The sequence below is a fragment of the Lissotriton helveticus genome, chromosome 1_1 (assembly GCF_964261635.1).
Source record: "Lissotriton helveticus chromosome 1_1, aLisHel1.1, whole genome shotgun sequence".
In the NCBI taxonomy this organism is placed as follows: domain Eukaryota; kingdom Metazoa; phylum Chordata; class Amphibia; order Caudata; family Salamandridae; genus Lissotriton; species Lissotriton helveticus.
The window spans coordinates 2,016,820,324-2,016,833,800 of record NC_136057.1 but is presented as its reverse complement, the minus strand read 5'-3'; positions in this window follow the sequence as shown (position 1 = coordinate 2,016,833,800).

Sequence of the window (13,477 nt, the reverse complement as noted above, 5' to 3'; positions counted from 1 at the left end):
ACCTTGTCAGAAAGCCAAGCATACAAAACCTTTATCTGCTCAAGCGAACATGGATCCAAACGAAATTAACTTCACTAAGGATTTGGCCCAGACCCTAGATGAGGAAACCTCCTACATGGCAGATACGGAAAGAGTACTAGCGAGTCTGCAAACCAATTTACAGGGCCTGAGACAAGGGAACCCAGCATCACAATCAGAACTAATAAGGCATAACCCATGGGTGAATCCTGGGAAATACTCCTTCTGATATCTCTCCTGCAGCTCCATCCTTGAAGTTCAGTCACAACACCAGTTCCTGTACCCCTAGCAGCTCCTGAATGTTTTATGGGGGGATAGTTCCAAATATGGAATGTTATGAACCATTGTCAGCTCTGATTTCTTTGTAAGCCAGCTGTGTTTCCTGATGACCCCTTTAGAGTAGCATTTGTAATTTCTGCTTAATAAGGAATGCTGCCATGTGGTGAATCCCTCTTGTCAAAAATACTGATCATCTCCTTTACAATGTTCCCACTTTTAAAGAAGCCACACAAAATGATTTGCTAAACGTACCTTAATACAGGCCAGTGACAGTGAGCTCTTAAGTTTAAAACAGGGTAGCAAAGATCTTCTCACATACAAGACCAATTTCATCTGCCTTGTGTCTCTAAAACCAATCAGTGGAGAAAAGGACTTTGCTATTTTACAGGGGACTTTGTAACAATTTAAACGATGTATTTTCCGACTGTGAATTCATAAATCTAGTTCTCAGATTAGGTCATAGGAGAGGGCAAGGGATAAAAGTCTTGATTGGAGGTCAAGGTAGTGATTGTCCGTGGTGACAAAAAGGAATCTAAGAACAAGACTCTGGAGGCAGGGCAACCTATATAAATTGCAGGAGTTTGGGGTCTCCTTTCAAATGAAGCAAAAGATAAAGGACAGAAACTAAATCTGTGTTTATGTTGTGGTAAAAGTGGTGATTTTACCTGAGAATGCCCGCAAAAACTTAAGATTTCAGTCTTTAAAATAAATATTCTTAACTTTAAGTTTGACCACTCTTGAAGTGGGAAACAAGCAGACTCTGGAAGGAAAGAGACCAACTATCCAAATGTAGCCAGAGATATGGTCTCACAATTTTTGTCTAACACCTTAACTGAATCTAATGATCATCATCACATTAATTGCGTCCACCCAAGTCAGAAGAATTGTTCCTCTAATGAGCGACTCTGGGGCTACTTGGAACGTTTTTGACATCATGCTAAGGAAAACCTAAGGTTTATTGCATATTTTTCTTAAAGAATTCCCCAAACCTGTGCGAGCAGTAGATGGATCTGAATTATTGTCAGGGTTAGCAACCTTTCAAACTGAATCTACTACGTCATGACAGTGGACTTTTCAAAACTCTAAATTTCAATCCAATTGTCACCCCAACTTTTGGTGCTTTGTCCCGTGGTTACAAACACACTATCCAAAAAAAGGCTGGTGCTTTATGAAATGTAACTCTAGACTCCAACTTTTGTTTACTATCATGTCAATAAAATCAACTGAGAGACTCCCAACCTAGGCAAAACTGTGACTATCTAGACATCTTTGATAAGAAAAAAGCCACCACTTTGCCCCCTCACAGAAGCAACAACTACCACAAAAGCTTGGTGTCTGGGGCTACCCTGCCCAGCAGTCAAATGTCTGCCTATATGAACCTGAAACAAAACATTTGAAAGAATATCTTGATGATCTATTGGCCTCTGGATTCATCAGGCATTCCACATCTCCAGTCGCTTCTCTATTATTATTCGTCCATGAGAAGCGTGGAGAGTTACAGACTGATAGAATAGAAATTGGCTTGTTGGTTGAAGGAGGTGTGAACTCTTCTCCAGCAACAATCTCAGTCCTTGTCAGGATGTACCACAAAGTTACTAAATGAACCTGTGCTACACCCTTTCGAAATAAAAGTAGAGGTCATGCCGGTAACCATGGTAATAATGAGTGCATAACCATTGGAAGCCTCCACACATCGGGGATCTATGAGGATGTGGCTTTAGGACATAACCCTTGTACAGGATCAGCAAATCTGGCAAATTCAACTACCTTAAATAAAATGTTGGGCTCTACTGCTAACACTGAAGTGGTTTTAGAAAATTAGCCCTGTTCTGGACGAGTGAGTACGGCAAATTCAACTACTTTAAACACAGTTTTGGATGTTATTTGTAACACTGGTAATAGCGACTGTACAAGCAGACATGGTGTATTTCCCAAAAATGATGTAATTGCCTTTGGTAGCCTGTTTTAGAATGTGGCTGGTTTATCAAACAAAATGCAGAATGATGACTGGCTTAAGTTAGTAAAGAACTATACTTTTATTTGTCTCCAGAAACCTGGGCCAGGGAACCTGTCCATATATATATAGATTTGTTTCCATTCATACTCCAGCTGGTCAGGTTCTGGGTGGTCATCATTATAAAGGGGGTTTATTGACACTAATAGCAACCACCTTAGGAAATAAGGTCTGTAAAACAGAGCTCGGTTGCCCACACTTTCAAATTATTCATATTATATTTGGGCAAAATGTTACTTTGATCATTGTTATTTTTTACCATAACAACTTTGTTTGTACAAACTTTGAAATAGCACAGAAATTGCAACATGCACTAGGTGACCATTTAAGGGACATTAGAACTGTTTATATTTTGCTTTGGGGAGGGGGTTTCAATTGCAGACTGTGCTCCTTATCCAAGGTGTCCGCTTGTCGCTTTGTGGCTGGGGCAAGGAAGGAAGGTGCCATTTCGAACTTAATCTGTGTGGTGATATTTTTTACTTTATATTGTCAAAATGTTCCCTTTTTCTAACAACTGATATTTATATGCAGTTGACACCAGATCAAATTTCTTATATGGGCAGAGGTCAAGGCAGTCTTATTAATTTTATTTCTTTTTCTGACTATTATAAATCACAATTGGTGAGCTTTTCTAACCTCGAAGAATGCTTTTAGTGACCATTTTCCGTTATCACTCTTTGTTGAAACTCACCATAAGAAAACCAGTGGAAACTAAAATTACACCCTAGATCATACCATAAAAATAAGGGTATATTACGGAAATGAAACATATAATGTTGAATAATAAGTCCCAAAAAGAGGACTGTTTGAAGAGTACCATTAATCCAAAATGTACGCTTGCAGCCTATGCTGATATTACTCGGTCAATAAATGCAGCATTTCAGGGGGGTAGAAGATCTACATCTCAAAGACCTTTCAAACGGTTTGACAGTAACTGTGCACGTGCACACACTAATCTTAGAATGGCCCTGAAGCAAAAGCCCAGGGATAACACAAGGGTAAGATCCTGTCGCCACTTATATAAGCAAGCAGTTGTGAGTCGCAAGATGACTATTATACTGGAGGCTTGGGAGAAACGCCATGACGCCAGTATCAACAAGGATGACAGTCTATTTTGGAGGACTATTAATGCCCCCTTTTTTCAGAAGAGCCATAACAGCACCATTGATGCAGTCATTAGCCCCGGTAAATGAGTTGAGCATTTCTGCACAGTATATAGAAATGAGGGGGGTTTACACAGCCATCAAAGCTTATGGGTGATTACCCTGATGTAAATGTGGAGTCTTTGGCACCACCCAGCTACAAGGAAGTCACAAAAGGCTTAAATCAAACTACTGCAAGTGCAAACAAAGCATCGAGACCAGATGGTGTTCCGGCTAATCTCTTTTCGGCCAACCCCGACCTCTGGATTGCAGTATTAACCAATATCTTGAGCTGTGTAGCACATTTGGGCCCACTTAAATCCTGGCCCAATGTGATAATAGTGCCCATTTTTAAGAAAGCGGATACGGCAGATCCCAAATGCTATTGCCCTATCTCGTTGATCGATTGTACCTGTAAGTTAATGGGAAGGGTTATTTTGGGGCGCCTAGAAACCTGGGTAGCCGAGAGAGGGAAGCTCTCTGATATCTAATACGGACTCAGAAGAGGCCTGGGCACTGTTGAGCAGTGCCTTAATCTTCACTTGCTTATAAGCAAGTATACCCCAGCTAAGCATGGAGCCCTCTAGCTAGGTTTCACGGATTTAACATCCACCTTTGATTGGGTGGATAGAGGGAAATTGTGGATCAAAATGTTAGATATGTGGATAGATGCCCCCTTGGTCTATTTCTTAGTGCAGATGCCTCAAGATGTAAGTGGCAGAGTCAGATATGGAGCTGATGGTGAACTCTCCTCCCCTATCAAAATGAACTGTGGAGTTTGCCAAATATGTGTGTTAGCCCCTTTTTTAGTCTGCCTATATATTAATGATTAGGAGAACTTTCTTGGACAGGGTCAGTCCGACGTTCCGAGGGTGGGTGTTAGAAATTTAGCAGCCTTGTTTTACGCCGACGACCGTGTCTTGGTGTCCAGAACTGGTGTGTTACTGCAATTGCTTTTAAGTAGATGTAATGATTTTATGTGTGATCTCGGACTAAAGACTGCCACACACCAAATCTTACATTATGGTGGCTGGGAAACCCCCTCACCCCTTGAAATCTTGATTTACTAGTAGTGACAAACTGTCTTATGTCCCAACCTTTTCGTATTTAGGCATACCTTTCCATCAGAAAGAAACTTGGTGCCACCTTGTGGATATTAGGAAAATGGTTTTAACGGAATATGGAGGCACTATTTAGGTTTGAACTGGGTTCCGAACCTATAGATTCTTTAGTTAACATTTATAAGGCCCGCTCATGCTCTGTTGTTTTATATGGGGTGGGAGTGTGGGGTTTCTGCAATCCATCATGCCTAGAGGCAGCAGAAAATTCTTTCCTTAGAAGTCTTTTGGCGGTACCTAAGAATTTTCAAGCCATATTATGCCAAATGGAATTAGCCTTAATTCCTTGGACTCATCGTTTAAAAATCGCTCCAACGATGTTGTGCCACTCTTTGTGGGTCAAAGAAGAGCCTGCACTTAATCGTGCAATTATATTGGATTGCATGAGCTTAGACCATATGCAGAAAATCCAGTGGCTCAGTTACATCAACAATCAGTTGGAACTAGTAGGGAGAATGGACTGCTTTAGTAATCCGCAGTCGTCTCTATCAATAATCCCCAAACTTCACCTAAAAAAGGATAATAATGAGTGCATGGAGCCCATTGCTCTGTACTGAATGCATACTACCATATTTACTGTTACCCTTCAATTATTCGGAAATGTTTTATCTTGTTAGATTCAGGCTCAGTATAGCACACCTGTTGGGCTCTTATCCTCGAAAGACATATTGTGATTCTGAGCTTTATCGATATCCCTGTGATTCTGTGTCACAACTGAATATGGTGCACTTTTTATTTTTTTGTTAGTTATGTTCTGAACCGCGGAGAGATTTTATCATCCCACTATTAAGGCTTTGAATATCAGGAAATGCAGGCCGGACCTGTTTCACCCACTGCTTTAGAAAACAGAATATATGTCAGATGGTTTACAAATGTATCTTCGCTGCAGTTTGTTTACATAAGCAAGTAGGAAAATGCTTAACATGGCATCTTGCTTGGTGATGATACCTATATATTTGGCACAATGCACTTTATTCGTTGGGCATGATGTGTTTATTATGAATTTATATGCTGTTTATTGATATATGTTGATTATTGACAGGCTTAAATGGTTTTATATGTATTGTATGTTGCTCATTCTGTATGGAGTACATCAAGACTTATTGTCCCCTTGTGAATGCACTTTGGCACGTGGACACTTTATTTCTTGACTCTCTGTAATGTCAATGTGAATTGTTTTTAATTACACACAGTGATTGTTTATTATGTTATTTGTATCTTTTTTTGTCAAAATTATTTTTTATTAAGCCAGAGTATTATTCAAGGAGGCATTACATTGTGTAAAAAGAACATTCCTCGTAGTCCCAATAAAATGTAATGAGGGTACAGATTCTTCATATTTTATTTGTATCTTTAATGTACTCTTTTATGGTATTGGAAAATAGGCGAATAAAGGATATTTGACTGACTGACAACATGTGATTAACCCTCTGGTAGCTTGGTACAAAAGCAGTCAGGCTTAACATAGAGGCAAGGTTTTAACTATTTATGCAACAATCAAACAGTAACAAAGTGAAAACCCAATAAAAGAAAAATCCCACACCAATTTAGAACAAGCATTTGCAATCCAATATGTATCGCATTTTTTATAGTTAGAGTTGTTGATGTTATAAATGGTAATGTTTTATATGTATGTGTTTTCTTTTTTGGTGTAGTGTATGTATGTGTTTTGTTGTGGAATTAAGTGTGTTTTGTATTTTTACAGGTCGCTTCGAGTGCGGGGTAGAGGGTCGTTGCTGGAGTTGGAGCGTTGTGGAGCATCATACCGTGCAGGGCCGGAGTCAGTGCTGATGCGTCACCATGGGGTACAGTGGCATGAGGAAATGCCGCGTAGTAGGTCTTGGCACAATGCAATACAGCGGGGGAAGTCACTAATGGTGAATGGGTTCTGGGATCACCGAGTAAAGGTGATACTGTAGTAATGATGAAAGGACGCTGACATCATGCAGTGGGGGGGCAATGCTTGTGCAATGGCTGCTGGCACTCTATATTGCGTAGGTGGTACAGTAACAATGCAGGGGTTCTGGCACCATACACAGTGCAGGGGAAGTCAATGCTTTTTTCAGGGTGCAGCAACAGATAGTGCACGGAGTCCTGAAGGAACATGCAGGGGTGTTGGAACCTACAGCCTGGAGGAGTTAATTGCAGAGGACACTATACCTGGATGAGGAGGTGGTGTAGTAACGGTGCAGGCATCATACAGTAAAGGTGAGGTTCTGTGAATTCTGAACCCTTGGGTTCCATTTTGTGCATGGTAGCCATTTTGTGGTTGACCTCACATAGGCCATAGGCCATGATTGTGGCTGAAAACAGTCTTTTAAGGACATGTAGACCTTAGCTTGAGTTTGTGCTGACTCCTGTTTGACCTGAGTGAACTGACCCTGTTGCCTGAAGCTGACCTTGTTAAACCAGTTCCTGACCTTTAGCTGATCAAGATTGCGGATCAAAGCACAGGACATTGTAGAGTTAGGTATGCACACACACACCCCTTATCTGTTTTCTGTTCCTTCTTTTATGGTCTGTTTATGATATGGGTTGTGGTCCTTTTATTATGGGTTTGTCTGGCTTGTGTAAGAAGGAATGTTAGGTATTTTGCATGCTTGCAAAAGCTAGGACTGCCCCTTACTTGTATGCTGAAGTTTGTAACCCTGAGAGCATATAAAAGGCCTCTGTTCTATGTATTCCTCAGACTACCTCATTCAGTTGCTACGGCTTCTGTGTGACGTGGCTCACTTATTAAATTTAATAAAGATGTCTTTTCATATTTTCAGCTTGATCCTCCACATGATGTCACTCCTGACTGAGAACCTTTTTGGCGTGAGTATTCTAAAAAAGACCGTTAGGTCATGTAGAACTTGACAGTTAGAATTTGGATAACCTTTTGATTAGTAAAAATAAGAAGTACAAATGGGTCGCTCCCATGACTTTGTTCGGTTTCTTGGTTTTGATTTGGTTATTGCAATTACCAAAGCCAAGGGGTTTGGTTTCTTGGTTTTTTATTTGGTTATTGCAAATTACCAAAGCCGAGGGGCTCGTATATTTGCGAGTGTATTGGTAGAGATAACCCCTTGAGGTTTGAAGCTAGATTAGTGAGCTATAAGATGCCTATTCTTAGCAAATTTGGGACTGTAGCTTTGGAACTTTGGAATTTGTGTTGGCCAACTTTGGATTTGTATAGGTTTGGATATGCGAATTGCAATTTGTGTAGGCAGGTAATGAGGAGATATTTCTCCATTTGGTTTAGTTGAACGGTGCACGTATGAAAAGTACCTTAAGCACCACTTTGATTATAATACTTGCGTATTCCGCAGTATTTTTTGGCATGCCTGTTCTCAAGCTCACATGGAAAAATGTGTTGCTTTTTTGGAAGGTACCATAGTGTGATGTGAAGTAAATTAGCCGGCCCCCCTAAAGGGAATATCTAAATAGGTTTAGATTTACAAACATATTTCTTCCTTGGTGATTTTGTATCCCCAGGGAATTAAAATATGACGTAATACATATAAGGATCCTTTGTTCTGCGCAATGTTATGAAGGAAGATATGCAGAGCGATTTTGTTTGGTGTTCTGCTAGCCAAAGCTAGTGAATTGAGTGTATTTTTGCTTCTTGGACATACATCAGTCTGTTGGGCTGTTTTTGCAGTCTTTTTGAAACACATTTGAGAAGCGTTTCTTGTAAATATGACTTACAACTAGTATTTACAAATGGTTTGGTTTAAGTGCAGTCTGTGGGCTGTCCTTTGTTTCTGTCCTGAGTATTGATTTGTGGGTTAAATGTGTGTTTAAATGTCTATGTGGGTTTCCCATTAGTGCAACTTCTGTAAGTACATAGCGATGGCGCTATTCACGAGATGCATGGCTAATGCGTGCTGTATTGTGTGTCCTGAGTGTTTTGACCCCTTTCTGTTTATGTCTGAAATTAGCTCAATGTCTGTTCGTGGTTTTTCTTGATGCTTTCAGTCTATTAAGCAACATTTTGTAAGCATATTCTTGGGTCTGTTTCTAAATAAAATTATCCTTTTTAGAAAGAAAAAAATGGCGCAAACATTTTGTCATGTTTCAAGTTAGGCGTCTGTGCTTGGGCTTATAAATGAACGCGTCTAAAAATGATAGGCAAGGGATGCAGCTTGCTCTTATATGTGGAATTATCAATAATTGGGTTTATTATTATTATGAAAAATAATTATTAAAAATAAGTGCTACAAAATTCGTTTTTTACTATTCATGAAGCTTAATGCTCATACTATGACATCCTAGCATTAAAATTTAATTTAAGTTGTGCTATTCCGCATAATGAGATCATTAGCATATGGACCATTTAAAACAGCATTCTTGCCATTTATGATAGCTTTAAAGTGCTTTAGGCTTCAGTAAATGCATACATTTAGGTGTAATACAAATTTGCAGACTGTCCCCATTTGGAGTTTGCTTTTAAATGGCCCAGTGAGATTCATTTAATGTTGCTGAAATGAGTACCATTGCATAGGGTAATAGCAAACATCTGTTCTAAAGATGGTATGTTGTGTTATTATGTTTTGCGAATTAGTCACAGTAACTGTTTTAATAATCTAAGTATAGAAATAAATTGTAGCCCCTAACAGGAGTGATATATATATCATGTGCTTTAAATAGGGTTGGTTATTGCAGGTTAGAAAGAGTTGGGAAGGTTTTTTGTCTTTTTTCAGCCTTAAGAGTGAGGAAGAGATAGAGGGCTGAGGAGCCCGCAAGGCAGATTTTGACCTTAAGGTCAGTAAGGTGGGAGTTAGGAGTAAGTGTAAACAGATGGAGAAATGATTGCTTGGAAAAGCAGGCCTCAAAGGGTGTTGGCGCACGGGACACGCAGAGTGTCAGTGAAAGAATGTTACTTTTGTAAAGTTAAAAGGGCTTCATGTTGCAAGCTGACTGACAAGATGGTAACAGTTAAGTAATGGAATTTTTTTGGTGTCTGTTAATGTGTATCATGTTTGTCTTCTGATTAAAAGTTATAATTGATGTCTGTTTGTCATAAGAAATGTCTCCCTTTTGTGTGTTGTGTATTTTTTCTTTTTGCTTCTGCTCACAGATCATTCATGGATTGTTCTGGGTGATTTTAAGGCTGACAAGACACGTGAGTTTGGTTGGTTGAAAAGAGATGTGTTTTTGCGTAATTTCTTTGAAAAGAAATGTTTGTGCATTTTACATATTCTTGCATTTTATCCTTTTATGAATTGTTCCTGCTGGTCCTGTGTGTCAGAAGTGACACACAGTAAGTTGCATTTGACAGCCAAATCTCCACTACCTGGTGATTTGCTGTCAAAAGGAGGGTGAGGAATTTAAACCTGACAAATTAAGCAGGCCCGAATATTGTTAGTACATCACCTGGTGTTGTGCGTCACCGCTCATTTATACATGCTATTGTTTTGTCTATGCTTTTTGTGCTTGATATACAGTGAGTATATCTGATGGCTTGACATGTCCGTTTTGTGCGTTTTTTTGCATGTTTTTGTTTTATGTTGTTGCTTATAATACTATTATAAGTTTACCTGTGTTGTGAAGGGATATACATGACGATGTGTATCCTGCAAACAGTTGGGTAGATTTGCTTTGACACTAAATTTCACAGAAAAACAGACAACACTTCATCAGTGTATGCCAAATTTGGCTTTAATGGTATTTGAAGGAAAATAAAAAAGAGATATACAGAACCAAAGTGTGTCACATGCTGTTAGTCACGTACTGCCCCTCCCCTTAAGGAACAGGCAGCCCTAAAATTATGTATCCTGAATTGGACGTAAGGATAAATTATAGATCTGTGACTTTTGTGCATGGTGACCTAATTTTTATATTACATTAGTCAGTTTTGTTCTGCTTCCTAACTAGTGTATGGCCTTGTACCATAAAGGAAACCAGGTTTCATTTTTCCCTGAAGAAGGAACTGGAACATTAGCTGAGATTACCGCATATGGTGTAGCGGCCAGTGGTAGAGTTTAAATTTGTGTATTATTTTGACCTTTTGTGTATCACCCATACTCTTGGTATTGTGTCACATGCCTGACTATCACCCAAGCGCATCGTGCCTAGTTATTGGGATTTTAGCTGTGTCCTAGTTCCATTTCCCTTTTCCATATTCTTTTCACCAGTTAGCCCATTTCTTTATTGTTGGTGAATTATTCAGGTTCACACTTTCAGATTGCAGTAATGTACCATGGACCCCCATCTTATGTATAATTCCCTTTTGTATAACAAGACTGTTTTCCCTGATAATCTGTATTATGCGATTTTTCTTTTGAGATGTTCTAGATAAGGAATTTAGGAACACCTATATGTAATCATTGAGATAAAATGTGTTTACCCCATTAGACGATGCCACTATGTGTGAGGACATCCATTCAGATAGAATTCCCATGTCGCTATCTACCCTTAGATGGTGAAGGATATGCTCTCACACGGAAACCCAATTGAAGAGCCTAGAGGCACTGTTTTGCCTACTGCCTTTGTTTTTGTATTGCCTTTGAGAATGACAGTGTATTTCAACGCAGAATTGTCCCATGGCGTATGGCCACTCCTTTGAAGATTGCAGGCCACCTGTTTTCAGTCTGTTTAACTGTTTAAAGCATCGCACTTGCTCCATCAGACGGCATTGGACATCACAGAACCAGAATTTCAGTGCAAAAGAGCGCCTGTCATGTACTGGTAACCTCTGACAGTGAGCAGTCCCTTGAGTCCCTTGGCCTGAGTTTTGGCCACACCTCCCCATTTTTCCTTTGCTCCAACGGAAGTGCAGTGCACCGGAGGATCCAAGATTGGCAAAAGGCACTCCATTCTGGTGCCCATGAAAGAGCAGCCTGAGCGTCCTCTGACACTGAATGATGAGTGTTGGAGTCTGAGAATGGTCCCGGGTCTGCACGAGATGATTTGTGCTCATGATCAATGAAGATCATGCTATCTGTAGTGTCTGCCGCAGAGGAGAGATACTGGTGCACTGCCTTGAGACATTGAGACTTTTGAATGAGCTATGAGTGTTTGCCAGGAGGGCACTCCAACGTATACTGAGAAGCACCATTTACATGAAAGGCCTGAATGAAGAAGCCCATGCGGAAGAAAACAACAAAAGAATATTTGATGGACAATAGAAGCCTGCCAGAGAGGCTTTTGAACGGACTCTGTGCATAGTTGGTTTCACAAGTGGTTTCCGTGCGAATGCATATAATGGATGTTACGAGACTGATTCTTATTATTTTGCTGGCATTGTTTTTAAAGTAGTATTCTGTGTAGTAAAAGCAGAATAAAGTCCATTCTCTGTGGAAGAGTATTCCCTTTTCACCTCTCGCCACTGTTTCACCTGAACATATAATAAGTTACTGAAGTGCATAGGAGCCATAAAAATGTTACTAGATAATTTTAGGATCTGCTTTCTGCTTAGGGTTGTGAAAAAATATAATTTTGTTTGTAATAGTGGTCATTACTTTCTCCTGTTGTCTATATGTTCTTAATAACGTGTTTTCTAGTATTTTTAAGCATGATGTTGTCTCTGATGGGTGGGATTGATTTTGCTACCCAGTTGACATCTGTACCCACCTCCCAACCTATGTCTCTTCCTACTACTACTTCTTTGCATTCTTTCCATACTTTACCTGAACATGAACTGGTTAGGAGGTCAGAGTTTACTAATAATTCTTTTGTACAGCTTCTGCATCAACACCAGTTAGTAATGAACACCACAAATTGTTGGGTGTGTGGTTTTATGCCACATACTACAGATAGAGGTATTCCCTATTTGGTTCTGTCATTTAGTTACAATGGGTCTGTATGGGCATATCAGACAATGTTTATTTATGCCAACGAAGTCTATCCCTCGTGTTCCATGAAAGATAACTCGTGTAATAGTGCCTTAGTGAAGGGAATAACGGATAATATTGATATCGATTCAGACACAGACTGAGTGATTGCCTATGTAAGGGCAAAAGGAGGGTCTGAGGTTCTGTGAATTCTGAACCCTTGGGTTCCATTTTGTGCATGGTAGCCATTTTGTGGTTGCCCTCACATAGGCCATGATTGTGGCTGAAACAAGTCTTTTAAGGACATGTAGACCTTAGCTTGAGTTTGTGCTGACTCCTGTTTCACCTGAGTGAACTGACCCTGTTGCCTGAAGCTGACCTTGTTAAACCAGTTCCTGCCCTTTAGCTGATCAAGATTGAGGATCAAAGCACAGGACATTGTAGAGTGCGGTATGCACACACACACCCCTTATCTGTTTTCTGTTCCTTCTTTTATGGTCTGTTTATGATATGGGTTGTGGTCCTTTTATTATAGGTTTGTCCGGCTTGTGTAAGAAGGAATGTTAGGTATTTTGCATGCTTGCAAAAGCTAGGACTGCCCCTTACTTGTATGCTGAAGTTTGTAACCCTGAGAGCATATAAAAGGCCTCTGTTCTCTGTATTCCTCAGACTACCTCATTCAGTTGCTACCGCTTCTGTGTGACGTGGCCTCACTTATTAAATTTAATAAAGATGTCTTTTCATATTTTCAGCTTCTGTGCCAAGTTCTTTTTATTAGTAAGTATTCCCTGAGAATGAAGATTACAGTTCTTCAAAGGAGATATTGTAATACGGGTGCAGGAGTACTGACACTACACACTGGGAGGGATCGGGGCTTGATAATGGCGTGGGCACTATACATACTGTGCCAAGGGAAGCGTAGTAATTGCACTATACAGTGCATGGGTGGTTATAGTGGGTACACTGCACGCTGTGAAGAGTGGGTCATTGTTTGCCAGTAGTGCTGGCACAGTGCGGAGTAGTGTAGACACGGTGCAGGGGCACGGACACCATATATAGCAAGAGAGGGCGTTAATACCGGCGCAGAGACCGACAGCCTTCCCGGTGATACCGTGTCCGCGCGCAGGCGGCTCCCCTCACGGGTCAGCA